Raw genomic sequence first — 16999 nt, 5'->3', positions numbered from 1 at the left:
GTGGGAGGTCTGCTCTCCACTCGGTGGGATTTCAGATACTTAGGCGGGCACTGGGCTGCGGCTAAGCCCCCGAGTGGGAGGTCTGCTCTCCACTCGGTAGGATTTCAGATACTTAGGCGAGCACTGGGCTGCAGCTAAGCCCCCGAGTGGGAGGTCTGCTCTCCACTCGGTAGGATTTCAGATACTTAGGCGAGCACTGGGCTGCAGCTAAGCCTCCGAGTGGGAGGTCTGCTATCCACTCGGTAGGATTTCAGATACTTAGGCAAGCACTGGGCTGCAGCTAAGCCCCTGAGTGGGAGGTCTGCTCTCCACTCGGTAGGATTTCAGATACTTAGGCGAGCACTGGGCTGCAGCTAAGCCTCCGAGTGGGAGGTTTGCTCTCCACTCGGTAGGATTTCAGATACTTAGGCGAGCACTGGGCTGCAGCTAAGCCCTCGAGTGGGAGGTCTGCTCTCCACTCGGTAGGATTTCAGATACTTAGGCGAGCACTGGGCTGCAGCTAAGCCTACGAGTGGGAGGTTTGCTCTCCACTCGGTAGGATTTGAATTGGTGGCGTAGCTCTGAAAGACAGGGTAGCAGTCGACCTGCACCTCGTCTCCCTTGCAGAGCGCATGTTGAACTTGTGGCGTAGATCAGAAGGAGAGGGTAGCAATCGACCTGCACCTCGTCCTCCTTGCAGAGCGCACGTTGTATTTGGACTTAGGCGAGCGCAATGTTGCAGCTAAGCCTCCGAGTTGAAGGCTGGCTTACCACTCGACAGGATTTTGTTGATCTTAGGCGAGTACTTGGACTGCAGCTAAGCCTCCGAGTGGAAGGCTGGCTTACCACTCGGTAGGATTTTATTTATCTTAGGCGAGTACTTGGACTGCAGCTAAGCCTCCGAGTGGAAGGCTGGCTTACCACTCGGTAGGGTTTTATTTATCTTAGGCGAGTACTTGGACTGCAGCTAAGCCTCCGAGTGGAAGGCTGGCTTACCACTCGGTAGGATTTTATTTATCTTAGGTGAGTACTTGGACCGCAGCTAAGCCTCCGAGTGGAAGGCTGGCTTACCACTCGGTAGGATTTTATTTATCTTAGGCGAGTTCTTGGACTGCAGCTAAGCCTCCGAGTGGAAGGCTGGCTTACCACTCGGTAGGATTTTATTTATCTTAGGCGAAACGGATTTCGCAGCTAAGCCTCCGAGTGGAAGGCTGGCTTACCACTCGGTAGGATTTTATTTATCTTAGGCGAGTACTTGGACTGCAGCTAAGCCTCCGAGTGGAAGGCTGGCTTACCACTCGGTAGGATTTTATTTATCCTAGGCGAAACGGATTTCGCAGCTAAGCCTTCGTGTGGGAGACTGGCTCACCACTCAGTTAGGATTTTTTTTACAGACTTGGGCGAATCGGATTCGCAGCCAAGCCGCCCACTGGGGGATTGTTTTGAGTAGACAAAAGAAATAACGACTACAGGGAAGATTATAAATCTCTTGTCTTTGATCAACAAACTACAGAAGTACTTTTATTACAACTCGTTTGAGTGAATACTTAGGTGTAAAAGGGACGGAGAAGTTCCGCGTTCCAAGCTCGGGGCTCGTCGATCTGATGCTCGACATTGTAAAGACGGTATGCTCCATTGTGGAGAACCTTGGTGACGATGAAGGGACCTTCCCAAGAAGGAGCAAGTTTGTGTGGTTTCTGCTGATCCACTCGGAGAACTAAATCTCCTTCCTGGAAGGCTCGACTCTTCACGTTTTTGGCGTGGAAGCGACGCAAGTCCTGTTGGTAAATTGTCGATCTGATCAGAGCCATCTCCCTCTCTTCCTCTAACAGGTCGACTGCATCCTGCCGCGCTTGTTCTGCTTCTGCTTCAGGGTAGAGCTCGACTCGAGGAGCATTGTGGAGAAGGTCACTTGGTAAGACTGCTTCAGCCCCGTAGACCAAGAAGAATGGAGTTCTCCCAGTCGACCGGTTGGGCGTGGTCCTCAAGCCCCAAAGCACTGAGGGAAGTTCGTCGACCCATGCACCAGCCGCATGCTTAAGATCACGCATTAAATGGGGATTCAACCCTTTGAGGATCAAACCGTTGGCTCGTTCAGCTTGTCCATTCGACTGTGGGTGAGCGACTGAAGCGTAGTCGACTCGCGTGCCCTGGGATGTGCAGAAGGCTCTGAACTCTTCGGAGTCGAAGTTTGACCCGTTGTCAGTGATGATGCTGTGCGGGACCCCATATCTGAATATCAATTCTCTGATGAAGCTGACGGCAGTACTGGCATCGAGGTTCTTGATGGGTTTAGCTTCGATCCACTTAGTGAACTTGTCGACTGCTACCAGCACATGGGTAAAACCGCTTCTGCCTGTTCTCAAAGGACCGACCATATCCAAACCCCACACTGCAAAGGGCCAGACGAGTGGTATAGTCTTCAAAGCTGACGCGGGCTTGTGTGACATATTGGAATAAAATTGGCACCCCTCACACTTGTCGACTATCTCCTTCGCCATTTCATTTGCTCTAGGCCAATAAAATCCGGCTCGGTATGCTTTGGCCACGATGGTCCGAGAGGACGCATGATGGCCACAGGTCCCTGAGTGGATGTCATCAAGGATTATTTGACCTTCCTCTGGCGTTATGCATTTCTGACCAACTCCAGTCGCGCTTTCTCTGTACAACTGTCCCTTTATCACAGTAAAGTCTTTAGATCGCCAGACGATCTGTCGAGCCTCTTCTTCATCCTCCGGGAGCTCTTTCCTCAAGATATACGTGATATATGGTACTGTCCAATCTGGAGTGATCACTAGAACTTCCATGATCAGGTCGACCACTCCTGGGACTTCAACCTCAGTCGGGTCCGTGACACTCTTAGGCTGCGGGGCTTCATCGGTAAAAGGATCTTCTACGACTGACGGAGTGTGGATATGTTCCAAAAACACACCACTAGGGATGGCTTCTCTCTTGGATCCTATCTTCGCCAGGTCGTCAGCTGCTTGATTTTTTAGTCGAGGTATGTGGTGGAGCTCTAACCCTTCGAACTTCTTTTCGAGCTTCCTCACTGCATTGCAGTATCCAGCCATAGCTGGGCTTCTAACGTCCCACTCCTTCATTACTTGATTGACCACCAAATCTGAATCGCCGTAGACCATAAGGCGACGGACGCCGAGTGAAATGGCCATGCATAATCCATACAAGAGCGCTTCATATTCTGCTTCATTGTTGGAGGAATCAAAGTGGATCTGGAGCACATATCTGAGCTTGTCTCCTCGGGGGGAAACCAAAACAACCCCAGCACCAGAACCATTTAACATCTTAGAGCCATCAAAGAACATGGTCCAATGCTCCGAGTGGACTTGAGTCGGCTGTTGTTGCTCAATCCACTCGGCAAGGAAATCTGCTATAGCCTGGGACTTAATGGCTTTCTTTGCCTCGAATTTGATATCAAGGGGAAGGAGTTCAATCGCCCATTTAGCCACTCGACCAGTTGCATCTCTGTTGTGCAGAATTTCTGACAATGGTGCATCGCTGACGACTGTAATGTCGTGATCAGAGAAATAATGAGCAACCTTCTTCATGGTCATGTAGATCCCATATACGAGCTTCTGATAATGAGGATATCTTTGCTTCGATGGGGTTAAAACTTTAGAGAGATAATACACTGGGCGCTGAACTTTGAAGGCTTTCCCTTCTTCTTCCCGCTCGACCCTAAGTACTATACTGACGACTTGTCCTGTGGCTGCAATATAAAGCAACAGAGGCTCTTTGCTGATTGGAGCAGCAAGCACCAGCTGGGTGGAGAGCAGAGTTTTTAACTCGGCAAACGCTGCATCAGCTTCTGGAGTCCACTCGAACTTGTCTGCCTTCTTCATTAGTCGGTAAAGGGGCAACGCCTTTTCACCGAGGCGAGAGATGAATCGACTTAACGCGGCCAAGCATCCAGTAAGCTTCTGGACGTCGTGCACACGCACAGGGCGTTTCATTCGGAGTATGGTGCCAACTTTTTCTGGGTTAGCATCGATTCCTTGTTCGGAAACGAGAAAACCGAGTAACTTTCCGCCAGGTACTCCGAATGTGCACTTTGAAGGATTGAGCTTGATAAGATACCTCCTGAGATTGGCAAATGTTTCAGCTAAGTCAGTCAACAGGTCGGCACCCTTTCGCGACTTGACCATGATATCATCCATGTATGCTTCCACATTCCGACTGATTTGAGTGAGTAAACACTTTTGAATCATTCTCATGAACATGGCTCCGGCATTCTTGAGGCCGAATGGCATGGTGATATAGCAGAAGCACCCGAATGGAGTGATGAAAGCTGTTTTGATTTCGTCGGGCCCATACAGACGGATCTGATGATACCCGGAATAAGCATCTAGAAAAGACAATCTCTCGCACCCTGCGGTCGAGTCGACAATTTGGTCGATGCGAGGGAGAGGAAAATGATCTTTCGGGCAGGCCCGATTGATATGTTTGAAATCAATGCACATACGAAGGGAATTGTCCTTTTTGGGAACCATAACTACATTGGCGAGCCACTCGGAGTGGTATATCTCCCGGATGAACTCTGCTGCAAGGAGTCGAGCCACCTCTTCGCCAATGGCTTTTTTCTTCTGAACGGCGGACCGTCGAATATGTTCTTTAACAGGTTTTGCTTTTGAATCGACTCTAAGGCGATGCTCAGCCAGTCCGCTGGGAACACCCGGCATGTCAGCTGGCTTCCATGCGAAGATGTCCCAGTTCTCACGGAGGAACTGGATGAGCACTTCTTCCTATTTAGAGTCGAGTGTTGTGGAAATATGGGTCGGAGCTGCATTGGGGTCAGTCGGGTGGATGTGAACTGGCTTCGTCTCACCGGACGACTGAAATGCTGACTCTATGGCGGGCTTCTTGGCCCGCAGTAAATCACTCGGATCTGCATTCTTCTTGTATCCCTCTAGCTCTACCACTGTTATCTGGTCATCCGCAATGTTTGAGCCTTTCTGGAAACACTCTTCTGCTTTCTTCCGGTTGCCAGTGACGGTGATCACGCCTTTGGGGCCAGGCATCTTTAACTTGAGGTACACGTAACATGGTCGAGCCATGAAGCGGGCGTAGGCTGGTCTTCCCAAGATAGCGTGGTAGGCGCTCCGGAAATCCATGACTTCAAATGTCAGCTTATCTTTGTGGAAATGCTTCGAGTCGCCGAACACCACATCTAGAGCTATTTGGCCGAGTGACTCAGCCTTCTTTCCTGGGATGACTCCATGAAAAATCATGTTGCTGGAACTGAGCCTAGACATCAGAATGCCCATTCCCTTAAGCGTCTCTCCTTACAGTATATTCAACGCGCTGCCGCCATCCATCAATACCTTCGCCAGTCGAGTGCCTTCGACGACCGGGTCGACCACCAGCGCTTGCCTTCCAGGGGTGGCAATATGAGTAGGATAGTCAGACTGGTCGAAAGTAATGGGATTTTGCGACCATCTCAGATAGTTTGGTGTTGCCGGGGCGACCATATTGACCTCACGGTTGATCACTTTCAGTCGACTTTTGCTCTCTACATCAGCAAAAAATCATCAGAGTGGAGTTGATCTGAGGGTACTCTCCATCACTGTCCTCCTTGTCCTCAGCCTTGCCCGACTCCTTCTCTTTGTCTTTCGGCTGTTTCCCTTGAAACTGCTAGATTAAGAGCCGGCACTGGCGAGTGGTATGCTTTGGGTAGATGAAGTTACCCTCTTCATCTTTCTTCGTGTGGATATGACACGGCAGATCCATCACATCATTACCTTCCTTATCTTTTACCTTCTTGGGGTTCCAAGATCCTTTGGGCTTCCCTTTGAATTTGCCTGTGTCACGGCCAGAGCCTCTCCAGGAGTTGCTGGCTCGGCCTTCCGCTTTTGCTTCCGACTGGAGTTTCCTTTATCCGACTGACTCGGCTTGTACTTGCCGCTCCGGAGTCGGTCCTCTTCTTCGCCGTTGGCATACTTGGTGGCTATTTCCATCATCCGACTCAGGGTCATATCTCTAGTTCGACCAAACTTCAGGCTCAACTCTCTGTTCTTGACGCCATTCTTGAAGGCGCAAACCGCTTGATGATCTGACACATTCTCTACAGTATGATGCAAAGTGATCCACCTCTGGATGTAATCCCTCAGTGTTTCACTCGACTTTTGAACACAAACTTGTAGCTCATTCAATCCGGTAGGTCGCTTGCAAGTTCCCTCAAACGTCCTGACGAACACTCAAGAAAGATCTTCCCTGGTGTAAATGCTGCTGGGAGCTAACTGATTCAACCACGCTCTGGCCGAACCCTCTAGCATAAGTGGCAAATGTTTCATGGCCACCTCATCATTACCGCCACCAATCTGAACAGCCACTCGGTAGTCTTTGAGCCAAGTTTCAGGCTTAGACTCTCCGGTGAACTTACTCACCCCAGTCGCCAACCTGAAGTTGGGGGGTATCACTGCGGCTCTGATCGCTCTGCTAAAACATTCTGGACCTGAAACATGGACTCGGCTGCTCGTGGGCACATCTCTGTCATGACCACCTCTATGAGCTCTGTTTCCGTCAACCAAACCTTGCACGATGATGGATCTCACGTCAAAGCCTGGCTCTCTAGGGTCGACTGGAGCTCTCCGCCCAACACTGAGCTGGCGTCTGTCATCTTGCTGCTGATGGGCGTTAGACCCACTTCTCGGAGGAGGAGTGGGCACTCGACGCCTGTCATCACGATCCAATCGGTCATCATAGTGGTCCCGCCGGCCTTCACGTTCCACGCGCCTCGGAGGCGACCTTGGACTGTGAGCCGACTGAACAGTATTCGCAGCGACGGATCGACTGTGAATCCTGTTGCGCGACTGTGACACAGCTGAATTCTGATCTCCCGCCGCCCGGAGCAAATCTCTGATCTGCATCAAGCCTCTTCTAGCCTCTGACTAAGAGGGCTGAATTGACTCCGCTATGCGGGCTGCAGCTGCCAAATTCTGAATTGGGGTTCGATATACCTGAGTTGGTTGCGGAAAGAGCTGGCGTCGGTTGGAGTTGGTCACTCGTTGACGCGCACGCTCATCGAGTGCTCGTTGGAGGTTTTCCAGTCGAGTGCGTTCAGCCAGGTTGGCTAAACGCGCCTCTTCCAGGGCACGAGCCTCAGGTGTTTCTCCTGCAATGGGAGTATGCAGGGCATCCATGTTCCGGCGGCGAAGTTCTTCCTCCTGCTGGGAAGTGAGCGGCTCGGGTTGGTACTCTTCATGGGCTTGAGCGGGGTCGTCTTCATCGTCCATCCCGTCGCCGCGGGGGAAACCGGGAGGACTACGGGGCCCGTTGACCATCAGGACCTCCGCCGCTGGATCACTGCTATCGCACTCGGATGCAGTCTCTATGGAGCCAGTCGACAGTTCGAACATGTCGTAGAGAGATTCGTCGGGCTCAATCGCCGCGACTTGGGTGGTGGCCGATTGGCGAGCCACTGCGTGTCTCACCCATCCCTGGAGCCTCGACCGACCAGAGCGCTTGCGCTGGTGGGAGACAGGGAGGGAGGATGGCGCAGGAGTCGACCGGTATGGAGTCGACGGCTGCCGTAACAATACGCCACGGACACACGCCCGAAAGTGCGTCGCCCCGCGGACGGGGAGTGCGTCGATGTCTAGTGGTGCCTCCTGGAGCCAAGCGGAGTCGTCAGCGATGAAAGTGAGCGCACCGAGACGGATCTTGTGGCCTTCGACCAGAGCTCTGCCGGAAACCATGATGAAGGCGATCGGACAAATTGCAACTTCTCCAAAAAAGTCGCTAAGGCACCGGCCCCACGGTGGGCGCCAACTGTCGTGGTTCTAAGTCTGGCAGTAGAATGTGGGGTAGGTATGGAGAGGCAAGATCCTAGCTATGGAGTAGTTGTACACACGAGTGTTTAGCGAGTTCAGACCCTTCTCGGAGGAAGTAACAGCCCTACGTCTCGGAGCCCGGAGGCGGTCGACTGATCTCTGTGTATATGAGTTACAGGGGTGCGAACCCTTCTACCAGTGGAGGGGGGTGGCTTATATAGAGGACGCCAAGACCCCAGCCATCCCACGTTAGCAGAGGGTTAAAGTACATTAAGGCCTGGCGTTACTGGTAACACCCTACATAAAGTGCCATCATGACCATTAAGACTACTTAATTACAGACCATTTGGATGCAGAGTAGATCCTGAACTTCTGATGGTCGAGTGAGTCTTCATGGTCGAGTGTCTTCTAGCCGGTCGAGTGGAGCCTCTCTTGGTCGACTGGAAGGTAGCTTCGTCTAAGGATGTCCTTGGGCATGGTATCCTGGATAGATCCATGAACTTACCCTAGGTACATAACATCATCATTGAGTTCTTTGTTTGTTTGTGTAGGTGCGTGGGACTTTTGAGGAGCCTCCTATTGGATTGATACCTTGTTTCTCAAAAACTGAGGGAAATACTTACGCTACTATTGCTGCATCACCCTTTCCTCTTCAAGGAAAACCAACACAAGCTCAAGACGTAGCAAGAAGGATTTCTGGCGCCGTTGCCGGGGAGGTCTTCGCTCAAGTCAAGACATACCAAGTACCCATCACAAACTCATCTCCCTCGCATTTACATTATTTGCTATTCGCCTCTCGTTTTCCTCTCCCCCACTTCACCCTTGCCGTTTTATTTGCCCTCTCTTTCCCAATGTCTTCTCTCTTTTGCTTGCCCTTTCGTTTGCTCATTTGGTCGGAATAGATGCTTATTTATTGCTAAACAGAACCTAAGATCTATGGATCCTCATCCGCTTGCTAATCTTTTTAAGAGATCCAATTATGATGAACCAATTGCTAGTGAGTTTTGTGCACTAGATGATCTTTATAAAGCTTTGCTTGAAATTTGTGAATCTGAAAATTATGATGAAGAAATTTATGAAGAGATTCACGATAACTCTTTGAATAAAAAGCATGATTGCAATGATTTTACTATAAATTCTCTTGATGTCAATTGTGCTAATAATATGCAAAACCATAAGCTTGGGGATGCTAGTATTTCTATGTCTACTACTTGTTGCAATAATCATGATTGGGGTGATTCTTCTTATGATCTTGAGAATTTATTTAAGCCTCATGATGAATATGAGATTGATAATAGTGTTTGCAATATTATTGAAAGTGGGTTTGCAAGAGTGTCAACTTTAGATCCCACATATTTGGATAATGTTCAATCTTATGAAATTTTTGAGAAAAGTGGGTTTGGAAGAGTGTCAACTTTACATCCCACTATTTTGGAAGAGTGTCAACTTTGCATGCATGTGGATCGTGTTGAGAATATTTTATGTGATAGCTATTTTGTTGAATTTTCTTATGATCCTACATGTAATTATTATGCGATAGGAAAATATGGTTGTAGAAATTTTTATCTTACTAAATTACCTCTCGTCATGTTGAGATTGCTATCGTCTATTTCTTCTTCCTTGCATATGCTAATTTTTGCTTGCCTTGAAAATTTGTTTGCTTATAATATGCCTATGCATAGGAAGTATGTTAGACTTATATGTGTTTGTCACGTGTTTTATGATGCTCTCTTTGCGCTTCAATTCTTGTCTTTCATGTGAGCATCATTAAAATTATCACTGCCTAGCCAAAAGGCTTTAAAGAAAAGCGCTTGTTGGGAGACAACCCAATATTTTTCCTTTCTGTTATTCAATAAATTTTGCATCTACCTTCTGTTTAGATGTGTTTTTATGTTTTAATTAGTGTTTGTGCCAAGTAGAACCTATAGGATAACCTATGGTGATAGTTAATTTGATTCTGCTGAAAAATAGAAACTTTGCGCGCACGAAATAGTTTTGTTAAATCACAGAAACGTTCTTTTGCCTTGATTCTTTTTTATGCTGATCAATAGATAAATTTTCCAGGACTTCCTTTTTTGGTAGGATTTTTAGAGTTCCAGAAGTTTGCGTTAGTTACAGATTGCTACAGACTGTTCTGTTTTTGACAGATTCCATTTTTCGTGTGTTGTTTGCTTATTTTGATACATCTATGGCTAGTAAAATAGTTTAAACCATAGATAAGTTGGAATACAATAGGTTTAACACCAATATAAATAAATAATGAGTTCATTACAGTACCTTATGTGGTGGTTTTGTTTTCTTTCACTAACGGAGCTTATAAGATTTCCTGTTGAGTTTTGTATTGTGAAGTTTTCAAGTTTTGGGTAAAGATTTGATGGACTATGGAATAAGGAGTGGCAAAAGCCTAAGCTTGGGGATGCCTAAGGCACCCCAAGATATTCAAGAATATCCAAAAGCCTAAGCTTGGGGACGCCCCAGGAAGGCATCCCCTCTTTCGTCTTCGTTCATTGGTAACTTTACTTGGAGCTATATTTTTATTCGCCACATGATATATGTTTTGCTTGGAGCGTCGTGTATGATTTTAGTATTTGCTTTTTATTTTACCCCAATCATCCTTGCTATACACACCTTTTGGGAGAATCCTACTTGATTAGAATTTATTAGAATACTCTATGTGCTTCACTTGTATCTTTTGAGCTAGATAGTTTTTGCTCTAGTACTTCACTTATATCTTTTAGAGCATGGCGGTGGCTTAATTTTGTAGAAATTGCTAGTCTCTCATGCTTCACTTATATTATTTTGAGAGTCTCTTAGAACAGCATGGTATTTGCTATGGTTATAAAATTGGTCCTAGAATGGTAGGCATCCAAGTTGGGTATAATAAAAACTATCATAGGAAGTGAACTGGATGCTATGATCAATTTGATACTTGATAATTGTTTTGAGATATGGAGGTAGTGATATTAAAGCCATGCTAGTTGGCTGATTATGAATTTAAAGAATGCTTGGGTTGAAGTTTGTGATTCCCGTAGCATGCACATATGGTGAACCGCTTTGTGATGAAGTTGGAGCACACTTTTATTTATTGATTGTCTTCCTTATGAGTGGTGGTCGGGGACGAGCGATGGTATTTTCCTACCAATCTATCCCCGTAGGAGCATGCGTGTAATACTTTGTTTTTGATGACTTGTAGATTTTTGCAATAAGTATATGAGTTCTTTTGACTAATGTTGAGTCCATGGATTATACGCACTCTCACCCTTCCACCATTGCTAGCCTCTCTTGTACCGCGCAACTTTCGCTGGTACCATACACCCACCATATACCTTCCTCAAAACAGCCACCATACCTACCTATTATGGCATTTCCATAGCCATTCCGAGGTATATTGCCATGCAACTTTCCATCGTTCCATTTATATGACAAGCATCATCATTGTCATATTGCTCTTTGCATGATCATGTAGTTGACATCGTATTTGTGGCAAGGCCACCTTCATAATTTTTCTACATGTCGCTCTTGATTCATTGCATATCCCGGTACACCGCCGGAGGCATTCATATAGAGTCATATCTTGTTCTAAGTTTTGAGTTGTAAGTAAATAAAAGTGTGATGATCTTTATTATTAGAGCATTGTCCCAGTGAGGAAAGGATGATGGAGACTATGATTCCCCCACAAGTCGGGATGAGACTTCGGACTTTACAAAAAAAAGGGGGAGAAAGGCAAAAAAAAGAAAGACCAAAGAAAAAAAGAAAGAAAAAAATAAAAGAAAAAAATGAGAGAAAAAGAGAGAAGGGACAATGCTACTATCCTTTTACCACACTTGTGCTTCAAAGTAGCACCATGATCTTCATGATAGAGAATCTCCTATGTTTTCACTTTCATATACTAGTGGGAATTTTTCATTATAGAACTTGGCTTGTATATTCCAATGATGGGCTTCCTCAAAATGCCCTAGGTCTTCGTGAGCAAGCGAGTTGGATGCACACCCACTTAGTTTCTTTTGTTGAGCTTTCATACATTTATAGCTCTAGTGCATCCGTTGCATGGCAATCCCTACTCACTCACATTGATATCTATTAATGGGCATCTCCATAGCCCGTTGATATGCCTAGTTGATGTGAGACTATCTTATCCTTTTTGTCTTCTCCACAACCACCATTCTATTCCACATATAGTGCTAAGTTCATGGCTCACGCTCATGTATTGCATGAAAGTTGAAAAAGTTTGAGATTACTAAAGTATGAAACAATTGCTTGGCTTGTCATCGGGGTTGTGCATGATTAAATACTTTGTGTGATGAAGATAGAGCAACAGCCAGACTATATGATTTTGTAGGGATAACTTTCTTTAGCCATGTTATTTTGAGAAGACATGATTGCTTTGATTAGTATGCTTGAAGTATTACTATTTCTTATGTCAATATGAACTTTTATTTTGAATCATTTGGATCTGAACATTCATGCCACAATAAAGAAAATTACATTGAGAATTATGCTAGGTAGCATTCCACATCAAAAATTCTGTTTTTATCATTTACCTACTCGAGGACGAGCAGGAATTAAGCTTGGGAATGCTTGATACGTCTCCAACGTATCTATAATTTTTGATTGTTCCATGCTATTATATTACCCCTTTTGGATGTTTATGGGCTTTATTTTACACATTTATATCATTTTTGGGACTAACCTACTAACCAGAGGCCCAACCCGTATTGCTGTTTTTTGCCTATTTCAGTATTTCAAAGAAGAGGAATATCAAACGGAGTCCAAACGTAATGAAACCTTCAGGAGCATGATTTTTGGAACAAACATGATCTAGAGGACTTGGAGTGCAAGTCAAGAAGAAATGGAGGCGGCCAGGAGATAGGAGGGCGTGCCCACCCCTCCTGGGTGTGCCCCTTGTCTCCTGGGCCCCTCGAGCGGCCATCGACGTACTTCTTCCTCCTATATATACCTACGTACCGCGAAAACTTCCAGGGAGCCAATGGAAAACAATTTCCACCGCCGTAACCTTCTGTATCCGCTAGATCCCATCTTGGAGCCTTCGCTGGCGCTCCGCCGGAGGGGGAATCGACCATGAAGGGCTTCTACATCAACACCATAGCCCTTCCGATGAGTTGTGAGTAGTTTACGACAGACCTTCGGGTCCATAGTTATTAGCTAGATGGCTTCTTCTCTCTTTTTGTATCTCAATAACATGTTCTCCCCTTCTCTTGTGGAGATCTATTCAACGTAAACTCTTTTTGCGGTGTGTTTGTCAAGATCTGATGAATTGTGGGTTTATGATCAAGTTTATCTATGAGAAATATTTGAATCTCCTCTGAATTCTTTTATGTATGATTGAGTTATCTTTGCAACTCTCTTTGAATTATCAGTTTGGTTTGGCCTACTAGATTGATCTTTCTTGCCATGGGAGAAGTGCTTAGCTTTGGGTTCAATCTTACGGTGTCCTTACCCAATGACAGAAAGGGTTGCAAGACACGTATTGTATTGTTTCCATTGAGGATAAAAAGATGGGGTTTATATCATATTGCTTGAGTTTATCCCTCTACATCATGTCATCTTTCTTAATGCGTTACTATGTTTTTATGAACTTAATACTCTAGATGCATGCTGGATAGCGCTTGATGTGTGGAGTAATAGTAGTAGATGCAGGCAGGAGTCGGTCTACTTGTCGTGGACGTGATGCCTATATACATGATCATGCCTAGATAATCTCATAATTATTCGCTTTTCTATCAATTGCTCGACAGTAATTTGTTCACCCACCGTAATACTTATGCTATCTTGAGAGAAGCCACTAGTGAAACCTATGGCCCTCGGGTCTATCTTTTATCTTATAAGCTTTCAATCTACTTTTATTTGCATCTTTACTTTTCGCATCCATATTATAAAATACCAAAAATATATTTATCTTATCATACTATCTCTATCAGATATCACTTTCGCAAGTGGCCGTGAAGGGATTGACAACCCCTTTATTGCGTTGGTTGCGAGTTCTTTATTTGTTTGTGTAGGTGCGTGGGACTTTTGAGGATCCTCCTACTGGATTGATACCTTGGTTCTCAAAAACTGAGGGAAATACTTACGCTACTATTGCTGCATCACCCTTTCCTCTTCAAGGAAAACCAACGCAAGCTCAACAGGTAGCAATATGTTATTTGGACACATCCCCCACTCCGATACGAAGCAAGTACCTCTTGATGGGGGACTTCCCGAGCACAAACTAATATCATTTTTATCCCAACACCAATACATGGTTGTAAGCATTAAGACCTCATCCCCTTACCTTATTTTTATTATAAGTGTTGAATCACAATTTGCTTGCTGATCCGGACAAAAGCCATATTTGACACTTTCGCAAAAGCTTGCTAGAGACCATTGCTTCAAGGGAATCTTCCTCTCGTGGGTTCGATACTTAGGTTCACCTCTGGAGAAATAGGTATGGGATACCCTTTCTTGTTCCAATACCAGATCAATAAAAAGGAGATATCAAACTTCCATCCACATGTGGCCACACCATGCTGGGGTACTTATCCCAGATAGCAGAGGCAACCCCATGTGCGAACTGTGTTTGGGTTGTTGTCGGATGATTATTGGATTTAGCACTGGTTGCCTTGTATGATGATTCAATCATCTCAGATAATCTTTCATGCTGGCATAATGTTGTGAACCCTCTTCATCGTGAGATAACTTCTGCGCCGACAGCCGGTGTTTCTACATCACAATACATAAAAGAACACACATCACAATATTGAAAGTGAGTGTAATCCAAAAAATTTAGCGCTTTAGCATGACAACGCTGAAATAGATGAACTTGATACTTGTAGTGTATGCACGCCTTTTTCCTCAAACATGCTCCTGGACCATCACGAAAGACGGTGTTCCATATGACCATCGCCGCTCATATGGATGGTTGTATGGACTACCAACTGCACTGTCGGATCCACCTAAACAACCTTTATAAAAGGCCCAACACTAGAAGAGCAACACACGAGGTCACACATCGCCATCTCTGTAGCAGCCATCCCCCTAAACAACCTCAACATATATTGACAGAATACTAAAAGGTTAGTATGGAAACAACAAGAAGTGTTCTTGCCGAGGTCACATGGAGATATTGACAAGATACAAAATGGTTCACTATACACCAAGAAGTGGTCTTGCTGAGGTCACATGAAAAGTTTTGAGCAAGAGTCAGTATCCTAAGAGGACTGATGAGCAAGAAGATATGAGTGAGATTCTATATAAATTTGTGTATGATTTTGTCATATAAGCCATGCTATGTACACAACTAGATATGTGTCGTGCTCTCAGTGTTATGTGCAAGATACCAAATTGAGCAAGGTGTTGATCAAATGGACCACAACAGCAGAAAATATCATTAAGTTCTTGAGAAGTTCTAAGGAAATATTTATCGTAAATGGACATGATGAAGAGCTTTGTTGTAAAGTTTTACATTGATGCATGCTCATTGTAAGGAATTACATTGATGCAAACTTCACCATTGGTCCAGACGATCTTCAATTTCAATCAAGGTTTTGTGAATACACAAAACAGTGACACAGTAAGTTGGAATTGTTCTAAAGTAGAAAACTATGGCGGATTTTACAACAGAGGCAAAGTATACCGCCGCTTTGGAAGCGACAATGGAGGGTATTTGAACTAAATACGTTCGTCACCGAGCTTGGTATGGTTTCAAGTGGGCTTGTGCAAATGGAGCACTATTAAGAGTAGTGACGCCATAGACCGGGCTAAGAAGCCAAGGTCCTACCAAGAGTTCAAACTTATACAAAGTTGATTCCACATAAATTATGAATTTTGTGGAGCGCGGAGATACAGAGCTATGAAAGATACACATGGACCTGAAGATGTTAGATCCATTGACGAAGTCTATACCATAAGCAAAGCATAAGCAACACAGGAATGCCATTGGTGTTAGAGAACTTATGCAACTAGATTATTAACTCTAGTGCAAGTGGAAGACTATTGGAAATATTCCCTAGAGGCAATAATATATGTTATTATGCTATTTCCATGTTCATAATTAAGTTTATATTTCTATGCTATAATTGCATTGGTTCTTGAATATGAGATTTGAAGGAAAACCCAATTGCATGTGTGGAAACATAAACACCAAGATGATCCCTAGTCTTGCTAGCTCATGTATCGATGATGATCTTGGTTTCTTGATTATGAGCATTGTTATTGTAACAAGGATGCTATCAATAATGAGAACACATTGTTGGCAGAACAGTGGTGTTGGTTAGACCCAACTTATGAATTTCTGAGATATATTATTGTTGTTATGTTGTCAGTATTTTCATATAACTTGTTCATGATTTATTAGTTACTTAGACCATCAGAATATCATATGCCAACATACCAGATGGTTACTTTGGGGTTACCGGATGTCACTCTGTAACTAGATGTGAATAAAGGTGACTTTTGGGTATAGCAGAAACATATGTCTTGGTATTGATAGTTCGAGAGTGGGATTTTCTCCTCTCACGATAGAGAGATACTCTCTGGGGCCACTCGGTGTTTTGGTATCATTATCGTCTGGCCAGACACTTGTGATGGCAACAATGGGATACCAAAACACTGACATGAGTAAAGAGAATGAAACCGGTAACAAGGATGACAGGTATAGTGATCAATGAGTTGATCATGAGGATTCCAATTATCTCACCTTGGGTTTTGTAAACGTATCTTGAAGCAAACACAATGGTATTCATAAATAAAGGTTCATTCGAGAACTTCGTGAATATGGGGGAATTAATAATGATGTCTAGATCCCGATGTTAACTATGGACCGAAAGGTGTTCCGGGTCATGATTGCTTATTTCCAAACGTGTAGGGTCACACACTTAACGGGTTCTAGTCCTGATTACCGCCATCTTCATAGTGTTCCTCGGTGTGATCGTGTAGCATTTTTTTTGTTCTGTAGCACATTCCACTACCATAGCGCCCGTACTCCCCTTAATGCCACGCAAGCTATGTGCCCCTCATATGGATTCCTATTACGTATCACCTATGGGCGATCGAATCGGGTCAACTCATTAGCATCGCTGCCTTTGTTGTCGCTGTGTTGGTTCGCTCTGCTATATTTTTGTCTTCTTTTCCATATATTTTTTCTTTTTCTTTTTTTTCATCGGTTTTATTTGGTTTTTATTAATTTTCTCTTGGTTTTCTTTGTTTTTCATATGTATTATCTTTTCCTCCTTCGT

General features: G+C 44.9%; 1 pseudogene; it reads right to left on the bottom strand.

The window, feature by feature from the left end:
- LOC119339118 overlaps positions 1-14667 on the bottom strand; it is a 35257-nt pseudogene extending 20590 nt beyond the window's left edge.
- Positions 14668-16999: the final 2332 nt, after the last annotated feature.

This window comes from Triticum dicoccoides, chromosome 7B (assembly GCF_002162155.2).
Source record: "Triticum dicoccoides isolate Atlit2015 ecotype Zavitan chromosome 7B, WEW_v2.0, whole genome shotgun sequence".
Lineage (NCBI taxonomy): Eukaryota > Viridiplantae > Streptophyta > Magnoliopsida > Poales > Poaceae > Triticum > Triticum dicoccoides.
The sequence above is the reverse complement of the archived record's forward strand: the minus strand, read 5'-3'. Positions and strand labels throughout refer to the sequence as shown.